The sequence below is a fragment of the Triplophysa dalaica genome, chromosome 5 (genome assembly GCF_015846415.1).
Source record: "Triplophysa dalaica isolate WHDGS20190420 chromosome 5, ASM1584641v1, whole genome shotgun sequence".
Taxonomy (NCBI): Eukaryota; Metazoa; Chordata; class Actinopteri; order Cypriniformes; family Nemacheilidae; genus Triplophysa; species Triplophysa dalaica.
Window position 1 is genome coordinate 146,710 of NC_079546.1, and position 12,458 is coordinate 159,167.

The 12,458-nt window shown below is 40.5% G+C and overlaps 1 protein-coding gene across 13 annotated transcripts in view; it reads right to left on the reverse strand.

Annotated features, from left to right (window-relative positions):
* The window catches only part of pthlha (parathyroid hormone-like hormone a), an 87,653-nt gene that overhangs the window by 22,353 nt on the left and 52,842 nt on the right, over nucleotides 1-12,458 (reverse strand). For 2 of the 13 annotated variants that reach the window (XM_056748790.1, XM_056748779.1), the window contains exon 11: nucleotides 2,667-2,902. The exons of the other annotated variants lie outside the window; for them this stretch is intronic. The gene's annotated coding sequence lies outside the window, so the exon portion shown is untranslated. The remainder of the gene's footprint in view (nucleotides 1-2,666; nucleotides 2,903-12,458) is intronic. 13 annotated transcript variants of the gene reach the window in all.

Below are 12,458 nucleotides of genomic sequence, written 5' to 3' on the forward strand. Positions count from 1 at the left end.
AGTTCGGCTCAGCCGCCGGAGAATGCTGCCTAGCCGACAGAGGTCGCTGCCCAGCCGTCCGAGAGTGTGGCCTAGAAGGGAGTCCCACGCATGGAGTTGCCAACGATCCCGTCCATCTTCCAGCCTGTCAGTCCGTCTTCCAGTCAGTATGGGTCGGACGGGCAGGCGACATTTCCCCTCCCACCCCTATCGTTTTCCCGAGCTGTCCGGGAACCAGGTCGACGCTTGGGGGGGGGAATGTGGCGAGGCGCAGGTCCAGGATCAGCGTCGCCTGGGAAACGGCCCGGTAGCTGACGCTGATTGCGTCCACCTGACACTGATTAGCTGCCGGGCATATAAGCTGCGGGTTCCCAACACTCGGGGTTCTGGTTCCAAAACGCCTAACGCGGTGTCTTCTCTTCCCCCGAGTGAGAGCGAGTGAGGAAGAGACTGTATGAAGGAAGCACGGAGGACGAGAACGGATCGGCAGATGGCAGCTTACGGGCACCCCAGATATCGTCAATATATATTAAGTATTGTTTACATTATAATAAATTCCCCACTGGGGTTGCTCGAACCAGCGCTGTGTGAGTGTCGTGTCTCTTACCCCCGTCACAGATGGGTATCGTTAAGGTTTTAATGGTACTACTACTTTTATCGGTACCACTTATCGATCCGGTACTTTAACGGTACTCTTATCGGTACTTTTTGTTGTGTTTTTTTATGAAAGATAAAACTAAAGCTGGAGTTGTTTTCACTATTTAAAACATTCTTTACTGACCTTACATATCTTAATGCATGTAAAAGATGACTGATTCCCGCCTATTATTCATAGAGAATTAAAATAAAAATGCATGGGGGCCTAAGTTTGTTTGTGTTTTTTGTTGTTGTTGTTGTTGAATAATACAGAAAAGGTATTCCAATGATGTGTTGTGGCTGGAGATCTTCTCTTTTGTGATGATGTGTGTAGTGTAGCACATGCACATGCATCAGCAACAGGCCCTGTCAGGTTCATGCCTTAGACACTTTATACATTCAAATCCTTGCTATCAGATGCCCAGATGTCATTTCAAATCATGGTCTTGTCCTGGCTGTGCAGTGTAACATGTTTGGGCTTAAGAGTTATACAGGTTTGGAACCTCTTGCAATGTACACACACACAAAAAGTTTATGTATTTCATCACTACAAATTAATTTTTAGGCAAGCTCTGCTTTATAATTTTTTAAGCGTAATTTACCATTATTCATCCATTTTAAATGCAGTACTGTGAAAGCATTTTTTATGTTTAAGATTTATTTAGGCTACTGCAGAAAAAAAACCTCTAAATATTTATATATAGGCTATTCTTTAATGTGATGTGTGTTTATTAAATTATTACATACTAATTTAAAGAAACCTTATGCAATGTTTATGTCGGCGGTAGGCTACGTACCTCAGGACGTGGATGATGAACTAGTAGCTAGGTTGTCGAAATCTTTGCATTTATCTGTCTGCCCATTAATCACTTTTGAAAGATGTTTTGTCAGATTGCTTGTGTTTCGGCTCTTTCAAGCAAAAATCTTGTTTCATTTGTTGCAACGAGCATTGTCTGCATCCACTCGACCGTTTGATTTCCTACGCCATCGTCACTCTATTAAGCGCGATTTCATGTTGTGCGCGCGCGAGCTCTGTGTAGTGTGGGACTGACGGACATTTCGCGTGCGAGATTGCGATTAACGAAAATGCAAGTAAATGTCTTTAATATTACCGCATATTAGAAATGGTTGGTCAGTTAAAATATGCTAGGTATGTTTATTTAGCAACAAGAAATATGAAATGTTTTTCTTACTTTATCCAGTACCGACAGCAGAACCGTTAACGTCAGAGCTTTTCGATACTTCGGTCTTTCATAATTCAGCACCGGGGCCGATAAAGTACCGAGTTTCGGTACCCATCCCTAGTTAAGTGTGTTATGATCTGCAGAAGTTGAGTTGAGCCCTACTGGAGCACAAAAATCATTTGATTCCACTGATGGTTTTAATTAAACGTTTAGAGATAAATGTGAGTTTTTAAATGTCTTATTTTGGTATGAAAGATTCATTATTCGTGCTGGTGTGAACACAGACTTGAAGAGGAAATGAAAGAATGTTTGTCGGTGACAGATAACAGAGATTCAGACACCTTCCCCTGACGTTTAATAATCTGATCTTTAATTCTTTCACACCCAGCACAACTATCTACATTATTTAATCTTATTACACGGTTCAATGCTTGATTCTGATTGGCCAGTCGCGACAATCCAAGAGTTATTATTTTCAAACAACAACCGCTCAAAACTAATAACACACTGTATCCCAAATGCTGCAAATCATTTTGAGAGGGGCAGTTTAATAATACACAAAAATGTAATTATAAATATGTCTTTTAATAACATATATGACATTATATTTACAAATGATAAAAACTATTTGACTGTTCGTGACGTTTGAACATCTATATATAGATGTAATATAATGTACAAGCAGCCAGCTGTTATCGTGAAATAATCCCCTTCAGTGTGACACAAGACCCTCCGATTCACTTGATCACACTGATGGGGATTATTTCTGTGATAACAAATGGCTGCCTGGACATTATCACCTACATGTTTTAAACGTTCCTCTGACGATGTGAGAATACAGTGCCTGCATGCAGTGAGAAAAATCACCTGATAAAGTTGGAGATGTTCTGTATGAACACCCTTCAGGTGTTTGTGATGTGTGAAGCGTGTGTCCCGCTGGCAGAGCTGTAATGAGTCCTGAGCGAGGGCAACAGAGCTCAGTGTCACCCATCCAGACAGAGATGTTTACTCAACGCCATCCAGACATCATTACAGTCTCTCTCCAGTGTTTTCGTGTGCTTTACATCAGTCCTGACCTTCAGCTTCCTCTCTGATTACACACTCTGTATGAAAGAAAAATCCCAGGTGAGATCTCTCTACTATCTCAATTATTGCTCTTAATTCTGCTCTTATATTATGTATATAGTGCGTTTCACAATACTCAATGTTGCAAAGCAGCTTAACATACAAAAAAACCCGAAAGATATGTAAGAGATAATGTCCAGGCAGCCGGTTGATATCGCATAAATAATCTCCATCGGTGTGATCAGGACGTGAAGCAGAGGGTCTTGTGTCACACTGAAGGGGTTTATTTCATGATAACAACTGGCTGCTTGTACATTATACCACTTATTACACAACTACTTGACACGTGAGAAAAAAACTATAATTCATATCTGTTATAAAAAGACATATTTAAAATATATTTCTTTCGTCAAAAAAAAACAGCTGCACCCAGGTTACTGTGTGTTATTAGTTTTGAGAGGTTGTTATCTGAGAATAATGACCCTTGGAATATCGAGACTGTCCAATCAGAATCAAGCATTCCAACCAGACATGTAATAAATGGTATGAAAGAGGCTCTGCAATGATGTTTCATGCATTCTGACTTCTTTACAATGTTAAACGTGCTGTTTTCTCATGCTTAACAAGGTCAACATGTCAAAAAACCAGTTGGATGTATGGCGTAGAATTTCTGTGCTCGATACACTCCCCCAGCGATCATACAGGTTTCGGAAAGTTTTTTTGAACATATTAAACTGTTTGGTGACCAACTTTTCTTAGTCCCTTATTGGACAAATCTCCTGGAAAAGCACACGGCATGCCCACAGGAGAGCAGGAGAAGGAGCATGCGCAGACGTCACTTTCACTTGTGTGCAGGTGAGAGAGAGAGTATATGTTTGTGAGGTTCAGGTGTTTGTTTGTTCACTGCATTTGGGTGATGAATGTTATATAAACGGTGGATATAACGCTGGATTTGGAGATGTTTAAAACTGATATATGGAGCTGTCCCAGCGTTTAAAGATGCCGGACATGAACCGCACGCGGTGAGTGAAACTGATGTCTGTGTTTTGTTAACAATCTGCTTTAGTCTGCTTCAGTCTACCCCTCCCCTACACGTGCCGTATGATTTCTTTTATAAACGTGATCAAACTAAAAACTCTTCAGAGATATGAAGTATGATATACTACTCTAGAAGTACTCAAGATTAATATGAACCCCGTGTGTTACACCTGCTTCAAGATACATGGTGTTATTACAAGTTTTTCTCTATGCAATGTACACGGATATATATGCTCTTAGACATCACCGAGACTGAATGGAGAGCAAACGGAATACTGAAGTCTCATGTGTGTCTCAGATATTTCTCCTGATTGTCAGATGAGATGTGAACAGTGTGAGCTCACATTTGTCTCGTCTGATATCAAAAGTCAATATGACTGAAGATCTCAAAATCAACTCAAACATTTCTCATTACATTTACATATATCACCTTTTCATGTGACTCAATGACACTCTCATTTGATCCTCTTTAAGCCATGATTAAACTGATCCTTAGAACACATCCCAGAAGAACTTACATGAAATCTCCCGAGTTATGATCAGTGTTCTTATTGGGTTTTTATGACTGATTGTGATATTTTCATTTAATCACATCAGGAAAGTGAATTACAAGGGTCAATTTTAACTATACAAGTACAACATGAAGACATGACACAAAATTCATCTGCAGGTTTATTCTCGTGTCGTTCCTGAGAATATCTGACAGATCTGGGTCTGCTTGTTTCTGCAGGAAGACCGAATATAATTCCTGATATCTAGAAAAACTTTGCCAGCCGCGACTCAATCTTTCAGTCAAGGTCCTGAGGTGAGTTTGGAAACACGGCGGGTCACGTGATCTCCTCCCTGACGCACATCTACCTTGAGAAACTCTTTCTAAAAGAGCCTTTATTTCAAGATCATAGGTCCAGACTCTCCAGGTGTTTATTGATAGACAGGTTAGCTGTGATCTTCCTATTACTCCGAGTGTAAACCTGAGGCTCACATTCAAACCGCACCGTAAGAGAAGGTTTATTTATTCCAGCCACACCTGAGCTTTCTCTACATCTAGATAATTGGATTGGCCAGAGTGTTTGATTGAATCCAGTTAAAACATTTCCTCCATTTCATTCTTCGGTTCAGACAGTCAACAGGCCCGTGAAACCTCTGCACTTCACCAGACTCCTCTTGTTTCTCTCTGTGGTGACGGGCAGGTGAATGAGTTCAAGAGGGGTTCACACTGCAGGATTCTGTCTGTGTTTCACACAACACTCATCTGCACTGACAGGTCAATAACACACACACACACACAACGTCTGTTTAAACACAAACGCACCCACACACAGTCCAAAAGTGTAATTGTTGTTAACTGTATATTTCATCCCATAACCCAACCCCCTAAACCCAGAGAGCGTAGAAAACTTTGCATTTATAGATTTTCTAAAATGATCCTTCTGTACAATTTATAATCTATTGTGCCCGTGGAGACCTCAATTATAGTCCCAACAGTGACACGAGTCCCCATGAGTTGGTGTGTATTCAGGTTAAGGTCCCCACTAACATATAAAAACCAAGTCCACACAAACGCACACACAACGTCTGTTTAAATACAGTTTAAAAACACACACACACACACACACACACAGGTAAACAGACTCCTGTATTGCTCACTCAGCACCTGGCAACAGGTGTGTGTCTCTGTTAATGGATTATGCTGCATGTGCCTCATAAACCTCACACAGAACGTGTGTGTGTGTGTGTGTGTGTGTGTTTGTGTGTGAGGTCTGAGTGGTAGACCAGCAATTACAGCTGAAAAATGTTTACACTCTTCATTGTGTTTACATTACTGCATCACCCTCAGATGCCCTGCTCGACTCAAAGACCCTGTGTCTCTCTCTCTCTCTATGGAAATGAGCGATATCTCACCCACACCTGCTCTGACATCACAACACACACCTGAGACCACTCGACACACACCAGAATCCTGGATTCATTCTCACGGTGTCATCATGCCAACTGATAACTGTTGTACTGATATTGTGTTTTAAAGTTGCTTCACTGACAGAAAACAGAGATGAGACAGTTGTTGACTTACAGCGAGTGGTGAATGAATATAGATCACACGGCTTACATCATTCAGGTCTGAGTTCATTTAAAATGCCAAACGTTTGGTTGGAGTCTGTGGCATTTCAGCAGTTTGAGATGTTGAGATCTCTTGACTTGGAGACATGTGATTTCTCATCTTCACAATCCTGTCATGTGTTGTGTTGTGTGATGGATCTGAGAGACGTGGGCTCATGAAGGGTCCTGTGGAGACGCTGAGACTCTTTGTCTAGACTCCATTGAGCTCTTTTCACAACCTGTGGATGTGCATGTATTTATGAGGCCGGAGTTTAATGGACAAAGCTCACATTATATGACCTCCAATTCAGCCGGTTTCTTATTCACGTCTACTGGCAATCCAAAGCCATTCCTCTCGCTCCGAGACGGCGCTCTGATGTAACTGAGCTTGGCTTTATGGGAAATATGGGGGCTGTGGCGAGCGGAAAATCTCTGGTGTCTTCTCTGATCCACTGCTCACGACTGCACTGTAACCTAAGTCACTCGGGGGTCAGAGGTCACTGGTGAATCCTGCCAAAGAGTAAAGAACCCAAGAGGTGAAACTCGGACGCTCTATTGGTAATAGTCAGTAGGTGGGGCACTTCACGGCCGCCATTTGAGGTGAAAAAACCAAGAGGACAACAGCGGCAGACCCACAGAAACAGACTGAATGCCAACAAAGTGGAATAAAAGACACCTCCAGTAAATGTTGTGTTGTTATGTTATCAGATGTGGAATCTAACGTTTTTAGCCCACTTTATTAAGTATTTACATTTCATTTACGTTATTTTATGAAACCTTGATACGCATATGGATAAACTGTTTTACAAAAGCAATAAGCCCCACGAAGCAGTGGATTACAGTGCATTTTATAACAGCTAAAGGGGTTTTAGGCGCTTCGCAAGTAACACAACTCCCTTAGCTGATATAAAATGCACAGTAACCCGGGGGGCTTTTTGCTTTATTTTGTACCTTTTAAATAATAATCTAAAAACCTCTAATAAAAATAATTTGTTACTTAATCTATTCCAAGTACAACATAATTAATGACGCTTTGCTGTGTCTGTCATAATTGAAATCCTTTTGGAACAGTGGCTGAGTTTAATCTTAAAGGACATTGATACAAGACAACAATCCAAAAACAGTTGACTGACAAACTGTTATACATTTATTGTCCAACAGTTTTTCTAATGCATATCTTTAATTTATTGTCATATGTAGGTAATAATTCAGTGGTCATAATGCGAACACTTCAATTAAAAGCACTTAAAGCTGAAACATGGTTCTATAGAGCGAAAAAATGGAAGACCATAAAATAAACTGTTAAAAGGATTTGATGATTAGTCTTGTGCGTTATTGTGTGTTGTCATCGTTCAGGATTAATGTACGGGGGTATTATTCAAAGCAACTGATATTTCCATCAGAAGCCTATTGGACTGCAGTGCCTCTTTCATCCCAAAATGGTGGAGGTGCAGGACGCTGCTGGTAATCTTTTCATCTCTTGGGTTCTGCTCAGCCCATTGCCACACAACAAGATCATCATTCTAGAAACATCTAGAGTTTCTGTTTCAAAATGTAAACTTATGGTAGTGTTGTCCATATTGGACAAAGCCTTTGCTTGAATCAGCATGACCTTTTTTTAGTTTGCCTCTTTGTAAGACCAGTAAGAGCTGCTGTGTTTGATTTCAGATTGAACTCTTAAGGTTTTTGATGGCAAATATATAACTCGTATTGAACATGTTTCAGGTTGTGTAAGGTTGATCTGTGTCCAGCGTCTCTGTACTGAATACTGTTCATTTAAAAGAGCCGAGGAGTAAATAAACACCGGCGGTAAGCTGAACACATGCATCTGTCTCTTTCAGTAATGCATTAGTGTACTATGCACTTTGGCTTGAAGCACAGCGAGTCTAAACAAACTCAAACCAAATACTGTGTGTACTGTAAATAGCCTTTTGTGCAGGTATTTTCTCATCGCCAAAAATAGAATTTCAGCTCGTTTCCAGGGGTTAAAAGAGGGCAAAATATCCCGGCGTGTTCCGCGCCGGTTAAAACACACAAACTGAAGAAACGTAAATAAATTCATGGGACACATCGAGTAACCTCACATGGAGCCGTTGCGACAGAACTCTATTAAAATAAGTATGTCCCCGCGCAAAAATAAGCTGGTGAAGCCCTTACAGGCTTGTTAATTAGAAAAAAATCCATATTTCCAGGTGGGCCAAAGAAAACCCTTGAAGGTCGTGGCAATTATTTCACAAATGAATGAGCGCAGTGTGGAAATGGCAGCGAGTTCAAACAGAGACTTCTGCAGGACTTGGCACGGGAGCGCATGACGTGACACGTCAAATAAATGTCTGCGCGGAACGTTCGTCCACCTTATAGAAGTGCACTTACTTTTCAATTAAAAGGTCTACAGCGCTTTTTTTCCCTCGCTCTCTCATAAGGAAAGCTTAGTGTTGTGCCGCGTCTTGTTCTTTTTGGCCATTGACAGAGTAAAAGTATCATACGCTGTGACTGTGTGGGCTCTTATACAGCCAACAAACCTGCCAGAGTCGAGAAATCACACAGAAACACAATCACAGATTACATTAGATCAACTTCATCTTAATGGACTTTGTGTGACGATTTTATTTGCTCAACTTCGTCTCAGATGTTTCTGCTAAAATGTAGTAGAAATCAAAGAGAATCAAATGTTGACAAACAAATGAAGATTGTGGAGAACAAATAATCAGGATTCAGGTCGATTTGATGACAAGTTCCATTCCATTCCATTTTCTACCGCTTATCCGAACTACCTCGGGTCACGGGGAGCCTGTGCCTATCTCAGGAGTCATCGGGCATCAAGGCAGGATACACCCTGGATGGAGTGCCAACCCATCGCAGGGCACACACACTAACTCATTCACTTATTCTTGATGACAAGTCATTTTAGTTTATTAAAATAAAACTTTGAAAACCTCTCTGTCAAATCAAATCAAACATTGACCTAAAAGTTATGGGAAAAACTTCGTTTGAAGCACTTAAATTAATAAAATAAACAAAATTGTATTTAAACTAAAATAGAAATTAATTAATATTATATAGCAACATTAAAAATAAAGTTAAACTTTTAAAAATAAAGTTAAACTCTTATTCAAAATATGAATAAAACTAAAATGAAAACTATCATAATTCTGTATGATGAGAAATGTTTGAGTTGATATTGAGATCTTTGAAGACCTGACAAATCTGAGCTCAGTTGGACACGTCTCTTCTGGTTTTCAGGTGATGTAGGTTTGTTCATGTGATTGGAGGGGATCTGATCTGGGGGGCTTGTGGATGAGTGAAGCTCAGCTGGACGGCGGTACACACATGCCGCGGCTGTGGCTTCGGTCCTCTCGCCCCTGCGGTTCAGTCAGTGTGGCCGCTGGAAAGTTTGGTTAACCAGGGGTGGTGTCTGCATCCCACAGCGCTCCAGAGAGCAGAGTCGTGGGCGATTAATAGCCCTCTTTGTATTTGTTAATGTAGCTTGTTAAGGTTCAGTCTTATATTGATGCTGTATATAAGGCGGTGAACGTGAAAGCTGTTTTTATTCGTTTGTGGCGGGAGAGGTAAAGACAACATTTATGCACATACATGTCAGATTTTCACACTTCTGACAAATGTTTTTGGATTTCTTTTTTTTTTCAAACACAGTGAATGAGGTTGATTTTCTACATTGTGGCTGTCGTCCAAAGCAAACCTGTTTTGTCAAAAGCCATTCATTATCTGAAGTGTGAAATTATTCCTTAGTGGTGTGCTACAATAATGCCTTCTTGTTTTAATGGCCATTTTTAAACATTGGATGAAAGAGTTTAAGGAGACGCCTCCGTCACACATGAGCTCAGAATACACGCACAAGCGCCAACGTGACGTTTGAAAGGTTTGTGTGATCAATAATTCATACGAATGATAATTCAATAGCCTTGTGTCACATGCTGAAATGTCTAGTGAAGGAAGTCCTGTCTTCCAGTAAAAACAGCCAATCGAAGAGTGTCTACCAATGATAAGCAGGTCTTCTGGATGCTTTGCTAGTGTTAGCTCGGCTCTGTTGAGGTGTATTAAAGGGTTTTAGCTGCTCGGATTGAAAGATAAACTAAACATCAGCTGAAGACCAGGCCAAGGCGGTTCAATATACAGTCAGAGTCTAGACTAGCACAACTAGAACAAACAGAAACATACCCAAGTGTAGCTTTACAACATTCAGCAAGCGCTTCTTTACATTCCTTCATTCTGACTCTACAAATATGCTCCGTTTAAAATGTCATGCGTGCTATTAGCTGTATTGAATATTTACTTTACAATAAACACACATGCATTCTTTCACAGTCTGCATTTCTGTGCCATCCAAAGTCTCTAAAGCCTCTCTTCTTAATAACCACAGAAGTACAGCTTCAGTTGAAAACCGAAGGTCGCGTGTCAATTATATATAGTATTTCAAATCAGCAATAACATCTGACAACATTTATATGAAAGATTTACTGCTCGGGCCAAGGAATGTATTCAGAGAGCTTCAGGTAAGGGTTAGGTGTGTTCTAGAGCAAACAAACTCAATGAGACGACTGGACCGGATGCACAACTTTCATTCCACACTGAGCACTCATTCCTCTCTTTCATTCTGACCCTGCTGTGTGACGTAAGAAAATTAGTTAGATGCATGATGTTGTGACGTGCTATATTCCAATATCGTTTATGAATGATATTTATCATAGCTGTATAGTTTTTTTAACAATATGACATCTGTATTGGTGGAGGTGTCATCATGTGACATTGTGAGCTAATTCAGGGTAACAAGCTGTATTTAAATAAGAGCCGCTGGTTGTGTTTCCGTCTCAAAGCCTGTCGTCAGAGCTTTATCCAATCTCCCAACATTCTCGAGAAACAGAGAAAGTCAGTGGCTGACCCAGTGAATGTTGTTTTTCTTTGAGTTTGTGTGTCGTTCCAGTGAAAGCCCAATGGCCCTCATTGGTTTTTTTGGCTTGGTGTCTGAGAAACGTCTCCAGCTCAAAAGCCAAGAGGTCGTATAAACCCTGATGCACTCAAGCACTCACTCACTCAACTTATTTCAGTTTACTAACAGCCTTTCCATATGGAAGAACTTTCATTGCTTCAGCGTTGATGAACCGTTTCCCCAACTGTTGACCACCACAGTGTCCAGCTGTACTCCAATTACACTGGAATAAAACATTCAATGAGCTTACAAACATCGAATACCACAAACACAAAATGACACACACACACACAAAAGTTCATAGAGTTCTAAGCTTTTTATCATTTAAGTATTAAATTGCTCAGGAGGAATCAAAAGAGAATCAAACGAGACTGAACACATGAAGAGTCTGGAGGTGTGTATGACTGTAAGAAATGAGAAATGTTTGAGTTGATATTGAGATCTTCAGTCATATTGACTTTTGATATCAGACGAGACAAATGTGAGCTCACACTGTTCACATCTCATCTGACAATCAGGAGAAATATCTGAGACACACATGAGACTTAAACAAACACTTCCATTTGTTCTCCAGTTAATGTCACTGATATCTAGAAGAAAAACATGTGATATTATTGAGATCTCTCACTGTATGTGATCTCTTTCTGTTGTGGGCTAACAGCGCTTACTGAACATTTTCTTTCAAAACATTATTCTCACATATATATATATATATATATATATATATATATATGTATATTAAGCATGGCAGTGCTGAGATGTTTGACAGTACATTTTCAGTTGCTCTCCATTTAATAACATCAATGTGAAGGATAAATAATTGGGATTATAGAGATCTCATTTCATTTCTTTGTTTCTTATGGATAAACATATTTTTTTCACTTAAATGTTATCGTAGCAGGTAGAGTATGTGTGTGGCCTGTACGCCGTCAGTACTGTCTCTATCTTCAATGGACTTTACTGTGAGAACCAGACACAAACTCTGATGGGATACACAGCTTTCAGGAAACTCACACACTCACTCACACAAGCACGCACGCACGCACGCACACACACACACACACACACACACACACACTCACACAAGCACGCACGCACGCACACACATATGCACACTCACTCACGCACACACACACACACACACACACTCACATGCAAACACGCACACACACACACACACACTCACACAAGCACGCACACACATATGCACACTCACTCACGCACACACACACACACACTCACATGCAAACACGCACACACACATGTTGGTATTGGTGGGTGACTGGGGCATTCAATAGACGTAATGCATTTTATAGTGACAAACTGTATATTCCATCCCCAAACCCTAAGAATCATTCAAGTTTCTGCAGTTTTACATTTTCAATAAAAAAATTGACATTGGCATGTCCTCATAATGTAGAGGGCCTGGCCAAACACATGAATGCACACCACATTGTAAGGACTGTACGTCTTTATAATGTAGGTCAAACCAGTGCACACTCTCTCACACA